Source organism: Typopeltis vanoorti, chromosome 8 (genome assembly GCF_054136105.1).
Source record: "Typopeltis vanoorti isolate ZY-2024b chromosome 8, IOZ_Tvanoo_1.0, whole genome shotgun sequence".
NCBI lineage: Eukaryota > Metazoa > Arthropoda > Arachnida > Uropygi > Thelyphonidae > Typopeltis > Typopeltis vanoorti.
In genome coordinates this window covers 36,478,911-36,497,669 of record NC_143556.1, presented here as the reverse complement: position 1 = coordinate 36,497,669, position 18,759 = coordinate 36,478,911, and the positions used below count along the sequence as shown (strand labels likewise).

The following is an 18,759-nucleotide window of genomic DNA, read 5'->3' as shown; positions in this document are numbered from 1 at the left end:
ATGATGTAGCCAATCAAATAATACAACAAACATATTTATTTAGGATTAATTTTTTTTAAATTAAAAGGACTGGCTTAAAGGGTCGAAGCAAGAATGCTTTTCATATTCCCCGTTATCTGTAGAGGACAATGTAAGGGTAGGGTGTTATTGAGTTATACAAAGCTCTGATCATGGCAGGAGGGTAACAGCAATAGCCGAGCCTCAGTTAGAACTTCATTGGCTACAGCATTGTCATCCATTACCCTCCCAGGATGGGTTTTTCGTTTCTTCAGTAACATTTACGAATAAAACACACCAATCATCATGGATATATAATTAATATATGTTTCTTAAAAGGGTGCATTTAATATACGACTAAACTCATAAAAATTTTGCTATTTAGTCCTCTTGTATTATGTAGAAATTAATTTTATTTTTATATTTTCTATATAAATCTTAGTAACGTTTCTTATTATATATTTTGTATTATTTTTGTTATTTCATACAACCTACCAATATTACCAATATTCTACAAAGTAGAATATATGATACTCCATAGTGAATATTTTAAATAGAAATTTACACTGTTTAGATGAACGCAAATAAATTATCTCTTAGTCATGCGCAGTTTGTAAAGTTAGAATTTTGAAAAGTGCATATACGCCTAAAGTTTGTGTCATTAAATCCACATTATCCGATAAAGAACTGACCTGTGACCTCACCGTAGTCAAGTTTCAAAGACTCCCAAGACTCATTCACTCTCTCTGCTTTTACCAAAGAAGCAATTTAACCAGTAATTTAATAAAAGCGAGTGCAAGACACCATTTGATCATGATAAATTTCCTCTAAGCAGGCGTATCTTGGCAATGTCTATGAGACATCACAGTCCAATCCTGCTAACTTTTGTTCCTGTAAGCCCGTGATGTAAATTTACAAACTTTAACATCCCTGCTACTATCAATCACAGCATTTGCACTACGGTAAAGGAAGCTTATGTTTTTTATCGTAATTGGAAACACCAGAAGGAGGGCCAAAGCACAATTCCCAGTAGTTAAGTGCGTTTTTTTTTTTATAAGAAAAAGCCTAGCGACTGGTGGCCGATGACATTAATCTTGTGTTCTTTTCTGTGACGCCAAAATAACGTTTCTTCTGCAAATCGTGTTTCTAGGCAACCCGATCTGTTTGCGACAGTTGACCGCCTCCCTCCCCAAACGTTTGCTCTTCCCTCTAACCCCACTGTTCAAGTGCGCACACCGGTTTTATTCATGGAAAGCCACAGTAGCAGGAATCTAATCCACATGCTACCTTCGGTAGCACTTTTTTTTTTTTTACCTTTTCTCTATCCAATTTTCCCCGAACGTTGCTAGGTCACGTGGTCTGTTTTAAGCCGTTTGATACTGCCTTCGCTATTAGGTGGTAGGTCGTTCTTGCGGAGAAACTGCTGATGCTCACCATGTGCGTCTGTTGCTTACAGAAGTCATTAAACTAGGTCCTCTAAGGTACAACACTGTTGTTCTTAAGTTTGTTTCGTATTGCTGGGGCTTTTCTTTTACTTGTGAGTTAGTTGGTTTCTTTTCTTCTAAGTACGTCTCGAATTTCTTTCGCACGCTGTAGTCTACTTTTTATGCTACAAGGAACCTCTACGGTAATATCTTTCCACTAACTCTCTAATGTCGGAAAGAACGTGCATTTAATTTCAATTACTTAATCTGTAATCGGCGAACCCATTTTCACTAATTCGAAAGCAAAACAATGTGAACACTTAATAATGCCACGCAATTTCTATCGAAACAAACTTGTTCTAATGAAATTACAGTAAAAAAAAAACTCGAATTTATACGGTAAAAAACAAACCTGAATTTATTCTGTTTCATTGACACAAATGATTACTCTTCAAATTACGTTTTTGAATACGTGCCCAATTTTATTGATATACCACTACCAAATCAATATTCTTATTATTAATTACACTTCAATAGAAAAACATATCATGAATACATCAGTACTACTTGGATATCGATACCATTAATTAGTTCTTATAAGAACTGGGCGATGGACTGAGTCCTTATAGTCCTTATAAGGACTGGCTTAAAGGGGCGAAGCAAGAAGGCTTTTCATTTTCCCCGTTATCTGTAGAGGACAGTGTAGGGATAAGGTGTTATTGAGCTATTAAAGCTCTGATCATGGCAGGAGGGTAACAGCAATAGCCGAGCCTCAGTTAGAACTTCATTGGCTACAGCATTGCCATCCATTATCCTCCAAGAGTATTGGATTGAATGAATCAATCACCGCATCTCACGGTCGATTGATTCTTTTTATCCGGACTGAGTCCTTAATAGGATAAGGACTGGCTTAAAGGGGCGAAGCAAAAAATGCTTTTCATTTTCCCCGTTATCTGTAGAGGACAGTGTATGGATAAGGTGTTATTGAGCTATTAAAGCTCTGATCATGGCAGGAGGGTAACAGCAATAGCCGAGCCTCAGTTTGAACTTCATTGGCTACAGCATTGCCATCCATTACCCTCCAAGGGTATTGGATTGATATATTCGGACTGAGTCCTTATATCCTTATAAGGACTGGCTTAAAGGGGCGAAGCAAGAATGCTTTTCATCTTCCCCGTTATCTGTAGGGGACAGTGTATGGATAAGATGTTATTGAGCTATTAAAGCTCTGATCATGGCAGGAGGGTAACAGCAATAGCCAAGCCTCACTTAGAACTTCATTGGCTACAGAATTGCCATCCCTTACCCTCCAAGGGTATTGGATTGAATGAATCAATCACCGCATCTCACGGTCGATTGATCCCCCCCTATCCGGACTGAGTCCTTGACTCAATTGAATATTAATCAAGTATTTGTATATAATTTATAGTTTGGTTTATTATTTCAAATCAAAAATTCTAAATATTTTAAAAAATGAACTTAAAATTTAAAATAAATTTAATATACTTATAAAGAATACAATATTATGTAATAATAATTATTATTAGATTTACTACTATTATTATTAGTTTGAAAGTTAAATTAGAAAATGCACTAAAACATTGAAACTAAAATATCTATGTATATTACTTCCAATTTATTAGGTATAGTGAAAGTATTACTGTAATATGACCATCGGAAACACCTAAAAGGAATTTCTCTCATCTCATAACAAATAAGAATTGTCATCACAACAGAATTCTTTTTAAAATATAGGATTTCTAGCATAGAGTCCATTGAGTGTTGACAATTTGTTATTGAAGAAAATTGGAATGTAATGTTCCACTAAACTTATCATATATAGTTATGTACCTAAATAATATTTCATTTCAGCTTTATTTGAACACTTGTATAATATTTTCCTATTATATTTGAATTCATATATAATATCAAATTAAATTAATTTTTGATATTAATGATTTTTATTTAATTTTCAAATAAACGAGCTGGTGTTTTATACCCCATATAATTGTTTATATAAAATTATATGGTAAGGTCTGCACATAACAATTGCAAAAAAAAATCAATTATCTTTCTTTTAGAAAAATCACATCGCTTTGAAAGGAATTAAGATTCTATAAAAAAATTAACACATCGCATTGTAAGGAATTAAGATTCTACAAAAAATTATAAGAAATTTTCTTTAATAAGTGTATAATTCATATCAGGTTTATTTGATGATATCATATAATAATAAATTTGATGATGCAATAATAAATTACATATAAGTGATAGAACTAGTGTTTCCCATAGGTATGTATATTATTCCTTTGACATATGGGCACCACTGTAAAACAAAAAGACAGTTTGTGAGTGGCCCAAAGAGACTTGGAGGGAAGAAGGCGCTATATACAACAAAAAGGCATAGAATTATTGAAATAACTGGAGTAGAGGATATTGTGAAGCATTGTAATGCATATAATTTCTTATTAATGTAAAGTCTTCTACTTCACCTTAATCTTTCTTCATTTAGTATATAACTCAATTTATAATTTTTTAGGCTGAGTATGTCGACATCTCTCAATTGAGACTAGAATAGGGATGGAAAAATATGATTTGTAGACTACATTATCCAGTACATTTGTGCCACGGAATTAAAAAAAGTTTTAATTATTATTTTTTATTTAAGTAGAATAATTAATTTTGTATTCAGTATAAGAATAAAATGTCTTCTCGGCGATTTCTTGTTAACTATCATTTCAACTGATATTAAGCCTATGATTGCACTAATTAGTGTAATCAACGGCCGTGAAGGCCGTTGATTACACGAAGCCAATATTAAGCTCTTTTTTCGTCTATAAATTGTGTGTGTTCTGCTGAACGGTTTGCCTGTTTTCAAGGGAAAAAAAACTGGAGTTTATAGGAAAAATCCTACATCTCGTATAAGACAGCTTAAATTTCATCATTTGATTGAGAACACCCGATAGAGGTTTCTCACGTCTAAGGAGGAGGCTTGTAAGATCCCAATTTTTCTCAAGAAAAATATGTTGCCTAAATCAAGTTAGCGATGACGAAAAGTTAGTTCAATACAAGATTTATTAGCTGTTGTATTTATATAATGCAATATATTAATTATTCATTTGGAATTATGTAATTTAACTGGTGAACTATGTAGTTAAGACAGTGAAGAGTAAAATTATTTACCGTTAAAATAGATTTTAATATATTTTATTCTAGGAAATGCTTGCATTTTAAGAACAGAAAATCGGTTAGTGTTATCATAACTGGTGAAACAAATGAGCACAGATGGTCTTTTTTCATGTTATCTATATTTTATTTTCGAAAGCATTTTCTTTCCAAGAAAATATTCACAAAATTATTTGATTCAGAATTTCGAGTTTGAATATATCCGTAATAGAATCATTTTCTTCCTAGTTTATTTGTTTTGTGAATAAACAAACAAATAAAAATAAAGTAGATTTCATCGAATTATTTACAGATAGTAAAACACTCGCTCTCTATAGAAACATTTGTTTTAAATATATAGACTACAGTAAAAGACATTGTTTGCATTCGAAGATGTGAAACTTCTTCAAACCTACCTCCTTTGCATATTAAGAGTAAGTTATGATAGTCATCAAAATAAAATATTTTTCCTTCGGTAGACCAAATCGTTATCTTTGAAATATTCCTAATGTATTCAAAAAGTATTAGAGGTATGATGAGTTACACATTTATAGGAATACATTTTTAACTCGGCCTCCTACTATATTAACTATAACTGTGTTCTTCTTACAATTAAAGCGTTGATTGATTTATGATTAAAATAATATTATTTTATAATAATAACAATAACGTTAACTGTTATTATCAATTACTTCCGTATCACCCCGCACGCTGGCATGCGTATTTATTGTTAAAATGTAAGAGTGATACACTAAGTGCCCACAATATTAGACTCATCTTCATGCTAAATGGGATACAGGTCTAATATACAGTTAATTAGATGGCAGGCACCGACTATAAATAGGCCAGCGGAGAACAGTATTTACCTGAGTGACTCTGAAGAGAGGAACAATAGTGGGCCTCATGAGACGGTACGAGTATCTCGGAAAGTGTTGCGCTGCCAGATGTTCTGCGTGCAATGGTGTCTCGAGTGTATACTGAAAATGGCATCCTAAACAGAAAACTTCGAGCAAACGTGAGTCACGTGGAAGGAAATAGCTGATCGACGTGAGAGGGTATTCAAAAGATCGAAGATCGTAAAGAGCGATATATTAGGCTACTGCAACTGGTTAAATGATTGCGTGGTTTACTACCAAGGAGTGAGAGGGAATATATCTCTTTTTTTATGTGAATTCCATCCACGAAAGGTAGTGAGTATATATTACGTTAATACCTTTGGTGTAAGCATTCCATTATCTGGAGACCGTATTCCAGTGATCAAACATAGAACTTTTTTGGGATCCACTTCAGAACTTCAATAAGCAAGGCGACCATAACACACCGGATGACGAACATCGTATAACAACTAACGGATGTAAATGCATCGTAGGATCGTCATTATGGTGAATATTGTATAACGTCATTGTTGTTAATATTGTGAATATTGTAAATCCAACAAAACAGCAGATTCAGTTAAGATGAGCTAACGAAGATGCATATGTACATGATTAAATAACGTGGGATGTTTAATCCTAGTTCTTATTAAAATAAGAGGAGGAAGGATGTGGGAATCGTGACAATCATATGACAGGATCCATCACTTGGTCACAACGATGATGATGGTGATAGAGTGAGGGATATTTAGCTATCACTCTTTCATTTACTTAATACTGTAGAACAAGAATTGAATGGTGAAGTCTGCATTTGAACATCGTTGATGCGTTATACCTCGCATGTGGGAGATAAATATCATGGTCTAGTGTGAGACCACTGATTTGCTAACTGAAATCGCTTGAAAATGTTCTGTTTGGTCTCTAGAGAGCAGGATTTTCACAGTAGGTAAAATATGAATAAAGTACAATATACGTGATAAAAATAAAAAATAGAATAAAAAAACACACACTCCACACGCTACAGGTTTACAACATTTCTTGGGTGAGTATCTCATAAAAAATAAACAAATAATCCCATATTATATTTGTAGATGTGCTAGTCTGGTGTTCACAGTAGGTAATTCTTCAACTCACCACCTAGGGTGGATGTTTGTGAATATTTTTAGGTCGCAAATGAATTTCATCACCCGGTGCAAGACCACCGTCTATTTATTGAAGTCATGAAGTAGCTAAAATTCCATATTTGGCCTCTAGAGCGGGGCAGGATTTTCGGAATATTTAACTCTGAAACCCACTCGCAGTTGTAATACACTATAGAAAATAGAAATAGAAATATCGAAATATATAAAATACTTACTACGCAGGCGCATGAAATCGCCTATCGTTGAAGATATATCAATATCAACTTTACTGACATAAGGAATGAAGCAAAAGCTTTTCATATTCCCGGCTATCTTGAGAGAAACTGTGAGTGGAGAAAGTTTATGAGCCAATTGCTCGCCCTGAGTGGGCTAGGAGATTAGTCCTCAGTGTTGAAGTTTAGGATGGCTTTAGGTCTTTTATGTTTGAAATAATCCATTGCGTCATAATCTGCAGCCAGTTGGATCAGTTTGTTAGGGTGCACAGATGCTTTTGAGAAGAATTTGATTGCTATAGTCTGCATGAAAGTGTAAATATAGGGGATATCTGTGTGCCGATGCAGCTGCACAGTTCGGATGAACCATGGAGCGCCCAGGATCATTCTGAGACATTTATTCTGGATACGTTGTAATTTGAGAATATTAGAATTTGAGGTATGACTCCAGGCCGGTGAAGCGTAGGTGAGTATTGGACAAATCATCAGTTTGTATATGAGAAGTTTGATTCTGGTGCTCAGCTTACTGTTTCTGTTAATTAGCGGATAGAGCTGGGCTATGGATTTTGATGTGTTTGCACAGAGAGTCTTGATATGGGAGCTGAAAGTCAGTTTTCTGTCCAGTATTACGCCAAGATAGTTGATCTAATTTTTCCACGGAATTTTAGTGCTGAAAAGGAGAATATCTTCTTTAGGAAGCAATGATCTTCTGGAGAATAGGACGGCTACGCTCTTCATTGGAGTCGCCATTTGGAAAAATATTGTTCGATTAGCAGTAGGTTTTCTTGCAGTTTCTTGATGGCTAGGTGAGGCTTTAAAGATCTGGCTAATATATCGCTGTATTGTCAGCGTATAGGGCTTTAATTGAAGATAATGGGTTGTGTGGTATATCACACAAGTATAAAGAGAATAGGATTAGTGCTAGTAAGGATCCTTGTGGAACTCCAGCCAAGATGCATTTTTGTGTCGAGACTACCCCACACATCCTGACTTGCATGCGCCTATCGTAGAGGTATGATTTATAAGATGAATGATTTCGATTGGTACACCAGATGATATCAGTTTGTATAGCAAACCATAATGCCAAACCTTGTCAAATGCACTGGTTATGTCAAGGAAAACAGCCCCAGTGCATTGACTCCAGTTAAAACCCGTGATGATGTGTTCCAACAAGCTGTGTATTTGCTGCGTGGTGCTATGAGACTGTCGGAAGCCAAACTGCTCCTCAGGCAGGATATTTAAACAGAATACTGAATATTGGAGTCTGGTAAGAATTACCTTCTTGGCAATTTTGCCGAGATTAGAGATGAGGCTGATGGTCTGTAATTTTGAGGCAATCTGGGATCTTTTCCAGGTTTATGGATCGGTATTATGTTCGCCAGTTTCCAGTAGGAAGGGAAATATTTGTAGTGAAGGATGGAGTTAATTATATTTGTCAGATGGACAATAGCTCTATGTGGTAGAAGCGTTATTACTTTGTTAGAGATACCATCGGGTCCAGGAGCCTTTTTGTTCTTGAACTTCTTAATAATAGCATATATTTCAGCAGGTGAGGTGGGTGCAATTTGAGTGGAATATGTAAGAGCAGAATTGAGTGAATATCTGACATTACGGTGGATCTTGTATATATAGTTAAAATCGAGGTGATTGTATGCAGGTTTACATTGTTTTTCAATATGATTTGCTATTGCTTCAGCTTTATCAGCATCCGTGTGGATGAGACCTGAGTCTGTTTGGAGGTGGGGGAAGAGGTTTATTTCTGTTTTTAATCTTTCGGATGAGATTCCATATGGGGTGGTTATCAGTAGAGATGGAGGTTAGTTTTTTTCCCCAGAGTTGAGTTCTATGGGCTGCAAGGGCATCTCTCACTGCAGAGTTGAACCTGTTCAAGATCCGTTTGTCTTGCGGCGCACTGGTGTTGTGGTATCATTTTCTTGCCTTCTCTAATCAGATTCATGATATCTTCTGGCAAGTGGTTGGAATTGCGGGTAGTTGCAGGGGTAGTAACTTCTGCACAGGCTGCTTTAATCTGTTCTGTTAAATTTTTAACAGCTATTTCAATTTCCTCTTTTGATTTAATGATGAGAACAGGACCAATATATTTTGGAAGTACCTTGGAGAGTCTTTCCCAAGGAATGAATGAATGAGGGGGGGAATAATTTTTCAAGGTTTCCCAATTTTAATCGTATTGGGTAATGGTCTGATGACAGATCGTTAATCGTCATTAAATTGTATTGGAGTCTGATGCGCTGCAATATGGCTATGTCCAACGCATCAGCTCGACCATAAGTGTTGTGATGGGTGGCATTAGCGGGACCTATTACAAGAAGGTTGTTGAAACCAGCATAGTTATGTAGTATCTGTCCATTTTTGTTGGTGGAACGATTATTCCAGGTTGGATGCTTGGCATTTAAATCACCTGCCACAATGATAGGCTCTCCGGTATCAAATAAGGCGTTCAAATCCGAGAACAGTAATGATTTATGTGGAGGATGATATGCTGCGAAGATTTTTAGTTTGCCGACAGAACTCGTGAGAATCTCAATGCTGGTAATCTCGAGGTTGGTGGTAGGAGGGATGTTTATGGAGTGATGAGAGATGAAATTTTTAATGTAAATTGCCGTGCCTCCTCCTCTGTGGGAAAGTCTATCAGCTCAGTACAGTTGGTATCCAGAAATTTTGGGGTTGTCTGAAGGTCTTAAGTGCGTTTCATTTAGTAAAAGGACATCTGGCTGATGTCTTTGGACGAAAGTTTGAAGTTCTAAAATCTTACTCCTCAGGCCGTTCGCGTTCCACGCAATGATCTCTAGAGATTCTGGTTTTACTTTGTTACTGTTCATTAGTGAGGGCTGAAGTAATAGCTTGTGTGCCCTTTAGAAATCTGTTAGTAGAACTTTGTGAAGGGTTGGATCTGCTAAAATCCAACAGCATATTTGCCAAGGAAAAGGTAATGATAGCTGTCAGATTTGGATGTGATGTTGGCTGTTCCAGGGATGTCTGTTTAGGGCGAGTTACATCCGCATACGTGCTAGACTGTTGTTTCTGAGTTGTTCTTTTAGAGGCCTCAGATTTCAGCAGATGGGCTTCTGGTCTGATCCTTTATGTTGAACTATAGGAGGCTGTGAAGTAGTCTCTCATGTAGGTGTGCTAAGAGAGGAAGAGTATGTTCCTTCTTCTGATTTTCTATTTCTTGGATTGTGCGCGCATCCTCTGTAGTTGGCAGTGTGAGGACCGCCACAGTTGGCACATTTAGCAGGGGTGGAGTTTGGCTTAGAACGTATTTGTTGGGTGGCTGACCCCATATTTTAAGCATTTAAATTCAGCCTTACACATTTTATGGGCGTGACCAAACTTCTGACATCTATGGCATTGCCCTGTTGAAGCCCTTTTTCTTAATGGTTCTATAGTGATTTTCAGTCCACAGATGGACGTCAGATCATATGTGTGCTTGTAGGTTTGACTGATCTCTACTAACGCCAGTGGCATTGGAGTCATGTCTCTCCTCATCATTCTGCTGACCTTTACGGGTGGTAAATCTTTCTGGTGTAGATCTGCAGTGATTTCTTCTGTGGAAACATCTTCAGATACACCTCTAATCACTACCTTGAGGTTTTTTTCTGATCCCAGTGAAAACGTGTGGTACTGAATACCTCTGGTATTCAGTTCAGAGGTTAACCGTCGATAATTCATTACTGTCCTGGGTTGGATTTTAATACCGTCTGTGACATTCTTCGCTTGGCTGTATGAGATCTGTAAGTTTTACATCGTAGTTCTTAGGGACATCCATTTATTCTTTTCACGCAGAATAATCGAGGGTATCTTTTCCCTTGAGGAGGTAGGAGAGTCCGGGACAGAGTCATCTTCTTCCATTCCATCCGCATTGGATGGGTCAGGGGCTGCAGTTTTGCGTTTTTTTGCGAGCGTGAACCTCCTGATAATCGGTGTGGTCAGTAAGGGGATTATCCTCAGCAGTTGTTGCTATTCCGCTAGTGCTGTCTTGAAGAAGTTCTGAGAGTTGAGAGTCATCTGTATCAACTTCTTTTGTTTCATGAACTACAACCTTTCCTGGCCATTTTGTGTGAAGCAGATTTCCTACGTGTTTGAATATTGCCAGAAGCTGTTTAAAATTAAGTTCTTCGTACGGTGCATCCATGGTTAGACCGAAGTCTTGTTCTGTAGAGCAGGACATGACTTTCCCTTTCCACAATAATAATAATAGACAGTTTCTAATGAAGTAAATGAAGCAGTGAAACAACGGCGATACTAATGGCAGTAGGCCTAGCATATTGCCCTTATTTTGAAATTTGTTGACTTACCTACTTAGCTGATTCTCTGGACCTCTTTAAAAATAAACCGATTGATTATAGTAGCAAAACTATTTACTACTAGTAAATTTACTAGTCAAAATTCCTTGAGTCACATTTTATATCAACTATCAAAATCCCTCACGTCAGACATCATCGCTATCAGAATTCGAAAAACCTATCATTGAAGTCCTTATAGTCCTTATAAGGACTGGCTTAAAGGGGCGAAGCAAGAATGCTTTTCATCTTCCCCGTTATCTGTAGAGGACAGGGATAAGGTGTTATTGAGCTATTAAATTAAAGCTCTGATCATGGCAGGAGGGTAACAGCAATAGCCGAGCCTCAGTTAGAACGTCACTGGCTACAGCATTGCCATCCATTACCCTCCAAGGGTATTGGATTGAATGAATTAATCACCGACTATGTAAGTAAAGGTGAAATCTCAAAAATACGGACGATCTCTAGGCCACTCCATAGTGGGCGAAAGACCGTCCTAATCTCAGCGTTGGTTCTACTCAGTGAAACTCGATTACCGAGCAGAACCGCTCAAATTCCGAGGAAAATAATTCACCGACAAAGCCCCTCAGCGGGCCGTGCCGGAGAACACCTTCCCCGGAGACTCAAAGTGCTCCCTTAAGGCAAAAACCTTAAGAGAGCGAACTCAAAAACTCGTCGCCCAAGGGGGTAAGAGCAACAGCCGAACCTCAGTTAAACTTCATTGGTACAGCTTTGCGTTGCTATCCATCACCCCCAAGGGCATTAATGAATTAATCACCGCATCTCACGGTCGATTGATTCTCCGACCTATCATTGAAGAAATAGATCATTGAGTTTATATATTTCGGCTATACATTAAAATTAGTGGTGTGATTAAAACCTGAATATGAAATGATCTCACAGTGAAATAAAGAAATTAGCCATTTACAACCATTAGGATAATTTTAATTAAAATAGAGATTAAAAGAAATCTGGATGTGTGACACGATTTGGAATATAAAAAAAACGATCTTAATTAACTGAAGAAGGCAATTACATTGTAATTAGAGATTAAAAAACCTTATAGCTGATGAAAAATCTAAGACCAACGAACTGTGATTGATAGCAACCATTACGTATAAGATTATTAGATGATGTTCCAATATAGTATTTTAATTTTTTCCATCTTTTTTTTGAATAAACCAAAAGGGACGTAATGGACGGGGGGGGGGATATCGTCAAGTTCCCTGATGACTGGTGCACACAACTGATACATCTGCACATTTTCTTTGTGGTCGTAAGCTTTTCAAGAGTTATTGGAACTTTGCTCGATAATGCAGCTCAATCCATCCATTTAGTTGATCAATAAAACGCAGCCCATGGCTGTAAAAGGGGAGATGAAAGTAGTGCTAGTTGTGACGGATCGAGTTTTTACGTCACTATGGTAATGAGCACTTTTTTTTTTTTTTTTTGGCGATCCGATTTTGTTCTCATGGCTTAGCGTTTTTAACTGATTTCTTGTGAGAGGCGTTTGTTTAGAAGTATTTTCCATTTAGCTGATTAAATTGAAGCTAGCGAGATGGTAGATTTACATAACGCAACGAGCACAAAGACGTGGATAAACACGATGTTTTATTGTAGGGTGAACGTCCTCCGAGAGGTCATAATGAAGCCTTCTAGCTAAAGCTAGCTACTAATAATACCGCCCTTGGGAATTTGGAAAACAGCTAAAGCAAACACAATGCACGTTCTGCCTTGGTGATGTTGTTCACGACTTTAATTGGCTGCCAAAAGAAAAATATCTTCAACTTGTTGCTGAAATGGCTGCTGAGTAAGCAGTTTCGGCGTTAGTATGGAGAAAAGGCCGATCTTATCCTCCAAGGCAATCAATGATCTTGCAGGTTCACCTTTAGTTGACAGTCGCAGAAATCCAATCCTTTCCTGTTTCATCTAGGCACGTGGCACGCTGTTCTATCCTAAGTTACAACGCTAAAAGCACTGCCTAAGTACCTAATAAAAACATCAATAATCAAATAATTGGCATCACACATAGCTTTAAAATATTCTCTATGAGCGCCACCTATTTGGCAAACTTCTCCGAATATTTACAATAATTACATTTCATCCGGGATTGTAATAGCAACAAACAGGTGCATTTTTTAGTAATGAAAACAGGCTTTTTTATATACATTTTTCTTTTCATTTGTGTGTGACATATCTCACTACCACTCGGTTAAAGATGAATTCGATAGAATGTAGAGTTTGAAATATTTACTAATGTTTGTTGAGTCATTTCGATTTTCAATAAGTCAGATAACTTTTAGTTTCCAGCGATACTGAAGCTGCGAAAGCAAAATGCGCTTACACAGCCTAAAGTATAATATTTTTTAAGGCAGTCCTACGAACAGCGCCACCTATTTGGCAAATTTCTCTGAATATTTGCAATAATTACATTTCAATAATTACGATTTATTGAAAAGTAATTCACCGAAAAATCAATTCATAAGATAAACACACTTCATCGAAAAGTAATTCACCGAAAAATCAACTCATAGGATGAACTATTCATCGAAAAGTAATTCACCAAAATATTAACTCATACGATAAAAAATGGCAGTTTCACAAGTATTATTATTCCACTTGAACTCACATTTCATGCACAAATTTATTTTTCTTTTTTTCTTCTTCTTGTTTACGAAACTTTCTGGACAACTGGGAATAAGAGTGCAGAAGCTTTGGCTGTAATCTTAGGTTAGCTATAGCGGCTGGATAGTACTACACAAAAAATGGATTTTACCTTTGAAACTTCACTACTAATGGTTGAAAGATGTCCAGGAGAATTGCGTGTCTCTCTAAACAGATCTTTCTCTGACTTTATGCCATTACGCATAAGAAAGAATTTATAAAGTGCGTGCCCATGTACTTTGTTTCTGATTCACAGAGATTACGAAATTAGTTCTACAAAAATCATTCGCAGGATAGTTCACCGAATGAGAATTCATCGAAAAGTAATTCACCAGGAAATCAACTCATGGAATAAACTGTTTATAGAAAAGTAATTCACCGAAAAACCAACTCTTACAATAAGCAAATCATCGAATGATGAATATTTATCGACAAAAAATCATCGAACAGCAACTGACCGAAGGGAAAAAAAAAGTTTGTCGATAATTTTCGATGAATTCTTTTTCACAATTAACGAAGCACTTAATTTCTTGCGAAGTATTGCTTTAATGTTTTCGTAAAAATTATCTAACATTACCTAAAGTGTAAACAACACGACTAGATAGTTATCTGGAATTTCAATAACTATTTTATCCTATTGTAGATTATTATTAATTAATGTGTAAGTATTATTTCATTGCGAGCCTGGCGATTCGTCCTTTCGGTAAATATCGGAGAATAATGTGTTAATGGAACAGAATGAGAACTACTATATATATAGCAGTTCTCACGTTATATCATATTATAATTAATTACTTACATATCTTTATATGTGAATTTTTGGCTGAAGAAATATTAATTCTGAATAATTCAGAGAGACCTTATTTTTTTATTTTTTTATTTTTTTATTTTTTGAATTGCCACTGATAAAAGAATCTAACTGAAATTTGACCACACTTTATTTTCGCATTCTTTCTTTCTTTCTTTTTTTTTTTTTTTTAGCTTTTGTTTGTTTATTGTAATTCGAGCACAAAGCAGAAGCCTACGTTCACAGTGAGTTTTAATTATAACGAAGTGCTTTTGCAACCAACAAAAAAAAAGCAGTACCACAATAAAAGTTTTTACAAAATAATTACAATTGAGTAATATTAAGCAACGAACTTTAAAATCACTTCATGCATGGAGTGATTTTAAAGGAGGCTGAAAAAGATTTTAGAACACGTAAATATGTAAAATTCAGAGAAATTATGTGCTACAATATTAAACCATATCCCTAAGATGCTCAGTGTACAAATGAATTCTGGCTGCCATTGTGATCAATGGCAATGATCAATTATTGTAACATCCCAATCATTGTGATGTCACCTTCTAAAATGACGTCATATTATCGTAACAGTTGTGCCGAGGTAATGAGGCATCACGTAATCGACTACAAAAATAAAGTTTTGAATATTATCAATACACGACATACTTTTGCATATATTAAGCATGACAGTAATATCTATTTTTATTAGGATTTAGCGGCAAAACTTTAAGGATTACATCATATGGAATACGTGAGATTAGAAACACCAGATATGCTTTTAAATTTGTTTTAAGATCATGACGTACTTCCACCAGTTAGAACAAGAATGTTTATCTTTATTCGATTATTATTAATATTATTAATATTATTATTATAAAATAATTTAGAGGTACAACCAGACAAGTACTCTAAAATGTGATACATGTTCTGCTTTTCAATTCTGGTACAGTAGGCAAGTATCTGTTTCGCTTAAGCCTAAATGTTGCGCTGAAATTGCCTTCATAATCTAGATTATATGTTCATTATTACCAGAAGCAATCTTATCCTCAATAAATAACAAGCATTTGTTGCTATTTGTAATTGGCATTAAGCATTTTTATCTTACATTTAACTGAATGATAATAATGTATAATCGTTTAGTTTTATCGCATGAGGTTTCTATTAAAGAAGATAACATGAATGAATAAGTATAATTTCCAATTTACTCTAATCTGAAGGCGTATTTTAATGCTTATTATCTTATTTTTATCTTTTCTATTAAAACGAAACGATCCATGCTGGTAAACAGATGACTAATTAATACTAATTCAAATCCTCATCACTTTCTCCTCTAACTCGAGTGGTAACCTTTGCTTTTATAAAGACAAGAAGCAGTGAATGAAGCCTATGAGATTCTCTTTCTCATTGAGACATCTCATTTCTGTTTTAATTGCCTCCGTAGAGCATCGACTTCATTAAAAGCACGCACAATATTCGAACCAAATGGAAATATCATGTCGATTTGCAATAACCCGTATAAATATCAAAAACCCATTATCATAGAGTAAATATTAGTACGCTTGCATTGCATATTTCCCAGTAGAATTCGCTGTCACCAGGCTCCGATCGGAGACGAAAATGTCATCTGAGTGGATCTATTTGATAATACAAACGTAACTCCTTTTGTTCGCTCCGTTAGGCAGTCACTCCTTTTGAAGAATTCCCCGGATGAGGACTTTGTGGAACCTCAGATTGGAAACGAAATCTGGAGCACAAAGAAGTATTTTAAGACATTTAAAAAGGATCTTTATTGTAATTTGAATTTCATTCCGATGTGAAATATGCTTTATATCAAAAATATGAAATAATAAATATTATTGGTTGATTGGTTTAGATTATTCTAAAGCAACTATAGCTACGAGGAAAGTATATTGTCTTTAAATTATGTGAATCTGGTTGGTCTGTTTTGTATTAGAGAGAAATGGGGTTTCCTTGAGGATATAATCAGCATAAATCGTGATGCGATGAATACGTGAGAAAGCTTAGGTCTCTGTAGTCAATTAGCAGGCGAATTTGAAATAGATGGTCTAATAAGAGCTTTCCATATATCTTGCTAAATTATGTTTCGATAAGCAGTTACTCCACGGCTTCTACGCAATAAATCTAGTATGGTAAATGTATTCAAATGTATGGTGTGAGTTCCGGATATGACATGTACAGTTCAATATGAATTCCAGTATGCCGACTTAGTTATTTCAGCCAACAACAGAAAGCATAAAACAGCTGAATGTAAACATAGGACTTTTATCACGATATATTACCATTCTTTGTATTTGTCTTATTGCTCTATATCGTTTCTCTGTTGACCTAATTACGTTATCAGCTATTGATTTAAATAGGAAAACTTGTAAATAATTTAATTCATGTAAACGATAATGCACTTTCTCAAGTATAAATTTAATCAAGTATAAATTAAGTGATTTATTCCCACGTTTGTTGAATATCATACGAAGGTGGTGTTTATTCTCTCAAATACTTGGATTTCTCATCCCAAGAAACAATACACTGATCTCATAAACCGTTACTAAAGTTGTAATCTCAAATAACAACAAATCTCAATGTCGGTAGAGATCTCTTCAAAAATTGCAGACTTTATTGAATAAAAACTAAAGAGATTGTTCACTGATTCGCATTCTTACTATCTCAGTGCAAAAAGCATCAAGGGGTGTTCTGATACCGATGTTCTGTGTACCGCCATACATTTCTGCCGATGCTTCCTAGTTGATTGTTTAGCTAATGACTAAGATGTACATATCCGCCTGTACACCAAACGGATTGAAACTCAAACAACAGTTAAGTCACTATTTCTTTAAAAGGTACTCTTTCAACAGTTCTTGATTCTTTCGTGCTACATGTTCTGTGTAGCCAATGTTTTCCAATATTATTTTAGAATATCTATAACCTTATAGATTTAGAGAGAGAGTACAAAGGCGAGTGTTAAAAATGATATCAGGATTGTGGAATACTGATTATGAAGACAGGTTGAGAATTCGTAGATTGCAGACACTAGCAAACAGGAGAAAGAGGGGTGATATGATTGAGACTTACAAACTGCTGAAAGGGTCATACAAGATTTCAATTGATGGGATTTTTCAATTTATGGAGGCTGGGGAAAGGACAAGAGGGCATCCTTGGAAGCTGAGAATGAAGGCTGCCAAGAAGGGTGTAAGGGCCAGATTTTTCTCTTAGAGGGTGGTGCGTGATTGGAATGGATTGCCATTAGATGTTGTGAGTGCAAGCAGTGTGAATGAATTCAAGAATAAGTATGATAACTGGTGTGTGTAGTATGTAGCCTCCCTCGATGAGTCTCTGATGTTTAATTATTTAATGTCTCTTAATAATAATAATAATAATAAGAATAATAATAATAATAATAATAATAATAATAATAAACTTTCAGTTATTTCGAGCAAATCGAATTATTAATATACAATCGTTTTTCATTTTTTTGTATGATTGAGAGATTACGATGGAGGTTATGAGAGTCTCATTTTATTTATTTATTTATTATTATTATTATTATTTTATTTATTTTTTTCAATATTTCAAAACAAAATTCACATTTTCATTTGTACCATAAATGAAAATGTGAATTTATAAGCGATTTCTTCACAGATTATTTGCTTGAGAGAGAGAGAGAGAGTAGTAGTAGTAGTACGGTATGGCGCAAAAAAAAAAAAGAAAACAGTTACTGAACTTCGACCCCCCCTTCACCCCCCCTTCAGTACACGCACTATGAGATGCCAACTGCATGCACACTAATATAAGAGCACGTGTAGAGTCTACGCCATTACATTTAGTTGTAGCAATGGTGTTGACGTTGAAAGAAAAGATGTTTATTGTTGAGCATTATTTTCGTTCATACTGAGATGATAAAGCATCATTTGATTCCTTCGTTTGGGATATGTTGACCCGTCTTCAAACCTTGATGAACTAAGGAATAAAATGACACGATATGTCCAGCAGTTGTCCCAATCCTTGTTCTCCAAGATGACAGCGAATCCTCTCATGCGATACGAACTTGTCTTGAAGGACAAGGTGCCCATTTCGAGCACGTAATCTACCGTCTTTAATGCTTTGTTCGACCAAGATTTCACCGATAGTTCTGGATGTACATATCGTCATGTGTAAACATATATTTCTTTGTTAATAAACCCGT

General features: G+C 35.6%; 1 protein-coding gene across 3 annotated transcripts in view; it reads right to left on the bottom strand.

Annotated features, from left to right (window-relative positions):
• Window positions 1-18,759, bottom strand: part of LOC150103929 (cell adhesion molecule Dscam1-like) — a 563,926-nt gene that overhangs the window by 169,320 nt on the left and 375,847 nt on the right. The window lies entirely within an intron of this gene.